Raw genomic sequence first — 7,982 nt, 5'->3', positions numbered from 1 at the left:
CGTGTAACACATTTACTCGTGTGATCTACTCGTGTGTCACACACGGGCGTGTGGATCACTCGTGTGGAAGTGCCTAAGCCGTGTGAAACACTGATTTAGGCCCAATTTGCCCGTTTTTAGCATGTTTCTCGCTCTTTTTGCTATCCTAAGCTTTCCTAAGTATAAAACATGAAATTAAAGGATTAGGCGCATCAAATTTAATGAAACCAAAGAAAAATCATCCATAAATATGCTAAGCATAGAGCAAAAATATGTATATATTATGGTTTATCAGTCCAATAGCAAATTTTGACCCATTTTGTTATGCTTACACTAACTTCCACTCGTACAAACATCGTACAGATATTATTAGAGGCTATATGTGCTTCCTAGACGGTTGTCTGAATGAAAGAACGAGCGAGTAGGGTTTTCTTGAAACACTTGCACAACTGAGAAAACTTAAATTCACTTGGAGACAGCTCATTGATGACGCTAAATATTGCAATGTGGACAGGATATTTTCGGCCTTTCTAATTTCTATTTCCACAAAAGCAAGTTGAAATGGAAAGACCACGAGTTGGGCACACGCCAGCCTACGTGTTTTCATCTACCATCGTCTATCCATTTCCTATCAGACGCTCCAAAACCATCGTCATCCACTCTGGAATTCCAAGAATATTCCCCCAACCTATGCCATATTTCTGTATATGATGTATCCCCCTTCAACCCCGTCTTCCATAAACTACCTTTCTTCTGTAAAAGAGCCAGTTCTTAGAATCCAATCTCCTCACAGTCACAGCTATGTTTTTGAGCTCGGTCTCATGTTCTCGTCCCCTTTGGGGGTTCCCAGCATTATCATCTGCTTCGAGTTTCTTCCCGCCGAGGAAACATCATGGAAAGGCTTCGGGGATTTTTGCTTCCTTGGAAACCGAAAACCTTGCACTTACAAGGGTAGTGTTTCTGCTATTTGAAGAGCTCAAGAAGGACTTTGATATTCCAGTGACTTCTCAGGTTTCACTTGCTCGTCATAAATTTACAGATGACTGTGAGGCCGCAATCAACGAGCAAATTAAGTCAGTGCCCTACTTCACTGTTGCTGTAATCTTTTAAGTGCGTGCTAAGATTTTCAGATTTATTCGAGGTTATTTTTTTGTGTTATAGTGTGGAATACAGCGTGTCCTATGTGTACCACTCTTTGTATGCTTACTTCGATAGAGACAATATTGCTCTCAAAGGCTTAGCCAAGTAAGAAAACACACAAAAAAAAAAAAAACTCCCAAATGTCTTCATTTTTGTAAATAATGAATAATAGTTGATGTTGTTGCAATCAGGTTGTCAAGGAATCTAATGAAGGAGAAAAGAGAACATGCAGAGAAGTTGATGGAGTATCAGGTTCTTGAACGTCTATTTTGTTTATTAGCCTGCCTGGTTTATTTATTATAGTTGTGTTGAACTGATATATATATATAGAACATACGTGGAGGAAGAGTAAAACTGCACCCCATACTGTTGCCCCTTTCAGAGTTTGAACATGCAGAGAAAGGAGATGCATTATATGGTAAACCACTGTCTCCTTTACATGCTTATTCTCACTAATTTAGTGGCTTCATGCTTGAAAATATTTTCTCATAATTTTTCCCCTCTTCATATTAGTATTAGATAAGGTTAATATTTATTTATTTATTTGCCACCGAAATTTGCAATTTGGACTTTTCTTTTTTACTTAATTAGCCCTTAAAATTCGAAACCGTTAACAAACTTGTACATTTTTTTTCTAATAATATCACGTTTCTCAAAATTTACTATATATTTTTAAAAGTTAATTTTTTAAAAATAATTTTTAACTATTTTATTTCACTTGCTTAATAAACCTAGATAAATTAATGTCCAGATTAAGATAACATGAAGATCTATTTGTTAGGTTAGGTTAATGCATTTTCTTTGAGTAATTTTATTTTATTTATAATTTTAAAAATAATATAAAAACTGATTTTTAATAAAACTATAATTTTTCTGTTTTTATTATTTTTATGATATTTTTAGAATTTATTTCTTGAATTTTATAGGTTTTTTAATATTTTTATTTTTATATATTTATAATGTTTTAAATATTTTATAAATTTTCATTTTAAATAATACTTGTCACATGTCTATGTTGCCATATGGTGTTGTATTATTAGTTGTGAATGTTAAATCATTAAAAAGTTGATGGAATTAACCGGTTATCTAAAGAAAATGTATCACTATGGTTAAGGATTTTGAAATTATTGGAGATCCAAACCCAAAAAAACACACTTTCAAGAGCTAAAATATTTTGCTGTATATACCTCTAATTCAGCTGTGGAATTAGCATTATCGTTGGAGAAGTTGACTAATGAGAAGCTTCTCAGCCTGCACAATGTAATACTTCTTAACCTAATAATGACGTGTATCCAAAATCCTGAAAGCAAAGTACTATTAACAGCTCTACCTGTTTTGAACTCTAAGCAATAGATGTAGATCAAGGTGTTTAACTAATAAGCCTGCAACTTAGTTCTCATTGGATGTACTCTTTATTCTTGATGAGTAACAGGTAGCAGAGCAAAACAATGACCCTCAGATGGCAGATTTCATTGAAAGTGAGTTCTTGTCTGAGTAGATGAGAATAAATCTCTCAACTCTTCTCTTACAATCAAGAAGGATTCTTTCAAATAACCAAAAAAAATATTTTTGGAGTATTCTTGAAGGTCATATCCTCGTATCCATGTGTTGACACAAGCGTAAACACGATATTTTAATAAAAATAAAGACTCTAAGCAACATAGATTCTAATAAAGTTGTGCTTTGATTATCTAAAATTTTTTTAGGTAGAAGCCATTAAGAAGATATCAGAATATGTTGCTCAATTAAGGCTTGTTGGAAAAGGCCACGGTAAGCATTCCCTTTGGTTCAATTTTGCTTTCAGTACATAAAAAGTCCTCTCCATTTCTCGCTAATCACCGAGGGCAATTTCTTGGTCCGACTTGCAGGTGTGTGGCACTTTGATCAAATGCTCCTCCATGAGGGTGGCGCTGCATAGGAGATGTTCTAAGACATATATGTGGACAACAATAAACTGTTGTTGCAGTAACCCCTTTAGTAGCTTTACCATGTTAACATTTTAGGGGAAAGGAACGATATGCATAAAAGGCCTCTCTGAACTTTAACTTTGTGTGTGGTTAGTAATATTTCCTAATAAGATTGTATAAACAAATTGTAACACCCCCTACCCGTATCCATTGCCAGAATAGGGTACAAAGCATTACCGGAGTTTACTGAACATTTTTAGATAATTCTGAGTCATTTATTATTCTGATTTTGAAAATAATCATAACGTCTCTCTATTGAGCCCTCGAAGCCTCAAACATATACTAAAAACCAACTGGAATTAAATTGGGATTATAAAAAAAATTTCGCAAAATCTTAAATTTTATTTTCATCTAAGTACTTACCATTTCAATGCTCCTTATAATTAAACATGTTACCATTCAATCAATAGCTTAGTACTTGTCTAAGCGTCAAACAATATCATTGTTAGTATACTTACACATATTTCATATAAATTCAACATTGATATACTTATTTTCTCGACATGTTACACTTGAGTTTAATAATTGTCTTTACTTACATAATTTCCTTGTATCAACATATCAAAGACAATCATATATGTACATGTCATGAAACATATCATTCTCTTACCGTTTTTTTTCATAAGTATATATATCAATCATTTCATTATATCAATATTTCATGCTCCATCATTTCCATATATTTTATGTATATTTATTCCGTTAAAGTTTATATCAAACTTAACATAAATTATATTCCATGTACTTATTCTTATTTCGTTTATCTATCTTCATAATTATTTCATACAACTATTTTGTACATATATTTCCATATGACCAGTTCTTGTAAGCATTTCACACAACCATTTAATATAACCATTCGTCATTCGGTACATATTACCTGAATATCAATTGTTCAATAGATGTCATAGTGTCTCCCATCCACAGTCTTATTTATCTTTGACATGATGCCATGGTGTCTTTCAACTATGGTCTTACTCATTTTTTGTCATGTTGCCATGGTATCTTTCAACCATGTTCTTATTCATTTTCCCGTCATGTTGCCATGGTATCTTTCAACCATGGTCTTATTCATTTCATGTCACGCTACCATGGTATCTTTCAACCATGGTCTTATTCATTTTCTATCATGTTGCCATGGTATCTTTCAACCATGGTCCTACACATTTCATATCATGTTGCCATAGTATCTTTCAACCATGGTCTTACACATTTCATATTAGAGAGCACACTCCCGCGAACCTCATCCTTAAAGTGGGATTACCAGTCCAAGCTAAATCCCCTGTAATATAAACTCATAGAGTATTGTTGGGATTACCAGTACAGGCTAAATCCCCTGCAACGTCAATTACTCTAATGAGCTTGGATATGAATTACCAGTCCAGGCTAAATTCAGACCCCAATTCGGATTACCCGTCCAGGCTAAATCCATTTTCCACATATTCTTCGGGAGGGCTATATCAGGATAGGATAACCCGTCCTGGCTAGATCCTTTTTACCGTCAATTCCTTTTCAGAGATCCATCGAGTTTTCTTTTCATTCAACCAGGATTTCTTCCCCCTTTTTTATCAAATATATCAATGTTTTATCAATTTTCATATAATAAACATTCAAATCATATTCATATCAAAAATATACATGTCAAGCATTTAAGAATACAATTCAAGTTACACGAACTTACCTAGCGAAATTGCAGAAATATCAAGATTCAAGGGCATTTTGGTAATTTACCATTTTCCCGATTTTCACTCGATCTTAAATTGAAAATTTCATTCAATTTATTAATTTGGATAAAATAATTCATTCCCTTCAATTTGATCATTTTTGACATTTTTACAAAATTGCCCCTGAAGTTTTACTTTTATTCAATTTAGTCCTTAAGCCTAAAACATGCAAATTAGCCATGCTAGCTGGATATTCATATATATTTTCCTACTCCTCCTCTCCATTCCACATCCTTAAATTATATAACACACTTGTAAGTAACATCATCTATAATTTTTATTATTTATTTTATGAATATTCAAGCTATTCATCCGTGTCATAGTCACTAAATTATTTATATATGGAGATATAGAACTCCAAATTAAGATAAAAAATTTTATATTAAACTATACTCATATATATTTTTACCATAAAATTTTAAGAATTTTTGGTTTAGCCAATAAGTACATTTTATTCTTTAAAGTTACCTATGTTCTGCTGTCTGACAGTTCTGACCCTTCTTCATTAAAAACTAATTATCTCCTTGTACAGAATTCGAATGATATTCCAGTTTATTTATCTTGAAAATAGACTCATTCAAGATTCTAAAAATATAAATTTAAGCCCATAACTATTTCTATCCAATTTGTTATGATTTTCCAAAGTCAGAACAGGGGAACTCGAATTCATTTTGACTTTATCTCACAAAATTCACTATATCTCATGATTTACAAATCCATTGCTTACATCGTTTCTTCTATGAAAAACTAGACTCAATAAGATTTAATTTCATATTTTTTTCATCTTCTAATTCGATTTATACAATTTATGGTGATTTTTCAAAGTTACTCTACTGCTGCTGTCTAATATTGTTTTAGTGTAGGCTGTTTATTACCATTTTTTCCCCTTAAGCTTTAATAAATAACAATTTCGTCCCTACTCAATTAGCCTCTCAATTGAGCTAATTTTTATCAATTAAAACTTTATTATATCACTTTAAACTACTTTAAAACTTTTGGAAATCATAATTTCAGCACTAGACTTTAATTCCAAACATTTTCACAATTAGGTCCTAAAATTAATTTCCATTAATTTTACTTGATAAAATTATCATATATCAAAATTAAAGCTTCAATTCTATGTTTATTCATCATATGCTTCCAGCACTCATCCATAATAACTTTAAAAATTAGCCCTTCAACATAAAACTTATGAATTACTTTACAATTCAATCCTTAATTCATTTCTAACTTGAATTTCTATCAATTAAACCCTTATTTCATCATTTTACTCAACATCAAAATTATCTAGAAATCTATTAACTTTCAAAATATCAACTTAATTTTATCAAAATCTTGTTCCAAAGCTTCTAAAACATCAAAATCAAGTAAAAAGGGCTAAATTGACTTACCTATTAAACTTCCAAGCATCACACATTCAATTTTCCTTCTTTCTTTTCTCTTTTTCTTTCTTTCCTTCCCCTGCTCTCTGTTTCGTTTGCTTTGTTTTCTTCATTTCTATTTTTTTTCTTTCTTTTTCATATATATATATATATATATATATATACATATGTATTTATACTTAAATAATAAGTATTATTTATTTATTCATGTGTATATTATTAGTACATTTGTATTCATTTATAACCATACATTTGTCATTATTTAATATATTTATCATATAAAATCTTATAATATAATTATTTAATTAATTTAATATCATTTATTACTAATAAATATATATATTTTATAATTTGAAATCTAAGCAAAAATCTTATATTTTTACTTTATATGCTGCCTCACTTATGCTAAATGGCATAATTTTCATTTTGGTCCTTTTATTTTCTTTTAATCTATAATTAAACTTTCACACTTTATTCAATTTAATCCTTTTATCAATTATCCTTAATTAAGCTAAATTCACTTAATTAAACTCTAATTAATCACTCAATTAACTTTTTTTTAAATTTTTATAATTATTTACGATCCATTTTTCAAGAATCGGAGACTCGAAAATACATTTTTCCGATAATCGTAAAATTTGAGTTATTACACAAATAGCAAAAGCTTCTTCTAATGCACTTTTTTTCAAAAAAATTATTTTTTGCATTTTCCTATTTGTTTAATGAAAAATAGTTCAATTAACGGAAAATAATTTTTTTCCTCTAAAATGACTTACTCTCTTGAAAAGAGTAAGTAATTTTCTGAAAAAGTTGTAATACCCCTAACCCGTATCTATTGTCAGAATAGGGTTACAGAGTATTACTGGAGTTTACAAATCAATTAATCAGACATTTCATATAATATAGAATTCATATTAGTAATTAATCGAAATCAAACATATTGTCCCTTATATGAGCCTTTGAGGCCCAAAATACACGTTAGAAACAAGTCGGACTAGATTGGGAACTAAAAAAATTTTCAGAAAACATTAAAACTTTTCAAAGTTGCAGAGGACACATGGCCATGTGGTCAAGCCGTGTGACTCACACGATCAGGAGACACGTCCGTATTTCAGGCCGTGTGGACATTCGAAATAGGGGCATAAGGCCGTGTCCCAGCCCGTGTCTGTGCCTGTGTAACTCTCTGACTTGGGTCACATGGCCAAGCCACACGTTCGTGTGCTAGGCCGCGTGAGCATACTGACTTGCGCAATTTAAAAGATACAGGGGAAATACGGCAGTGTCACCTGACCGTGTGTCACACACGACTGAGACACACGCCCGTGTCTCTGCCCGTGTGGATGAAAATAAGTCATTTTCCAAGCCACATTTCTCACCCAATTTGGTACCAACCTAAACACAACAATTTGCACATCAACAAACCATAATAAGGCATTCAAATCAAGTTAAAATTAAGTCTTAAACATGTACCATCACAACATACAATCAATATGCCCCTAGGCACCTCAAATGACAAATTAATAACATGTCAACCAAATATACTATTTCAAACCAATCATCAATATACTTATAAGTTTTCCATCATTCAACCATATCAAACACACATCAAATATGTCAAGGCCACATGTATAAACCCATCAAAATATATCAAACACAAGTCATTCAAATGGCTTGCCTCAACAAAACATTTATATACCAACATTGGCCAAAATATCCTATACATGCCATTATAATCGGAATTAATTTACTGAAAGTATTAAAAAAGCCGATGGATAGTGTGAAATAGCTCT

At 31.5% G+C, this 7,982-nt stretch overlaps 1 pseudogene; it reads left to right on the top strand.

Moving 5' to 3' along the window:
• Positions 1-780: 780 nt before the first annotated feature.
• Positions 781-3,117, top strand: LOC108458652 (ferritin-3, chloroplastic-like; annotated as a pseudogene).
• The last annotated feature ends 4,865 nt before the right edge of the window (positions 3,118-7,982 follow it).

The sequence above is a fragment of the Gossypium arboreum genome, chromosome 4 (genome assembly GCF_025698485.1).
Source record: "Gossypium arboreum isolate Shixiya-1 chromosome 4, ASM2569848v2, whole genome shotgun sequence".
Classification (NCBI taxonomy): domain Eukaryota; kingdom Viridiplantae; phylum Streptophyta; class Magnoliopsida; order Malvales; family Malvaceae; genus Gossypium; species Gossypium arboreum.
This window is presented reverse-complemented; position numbering and strand designations above follow the sequence as displayed.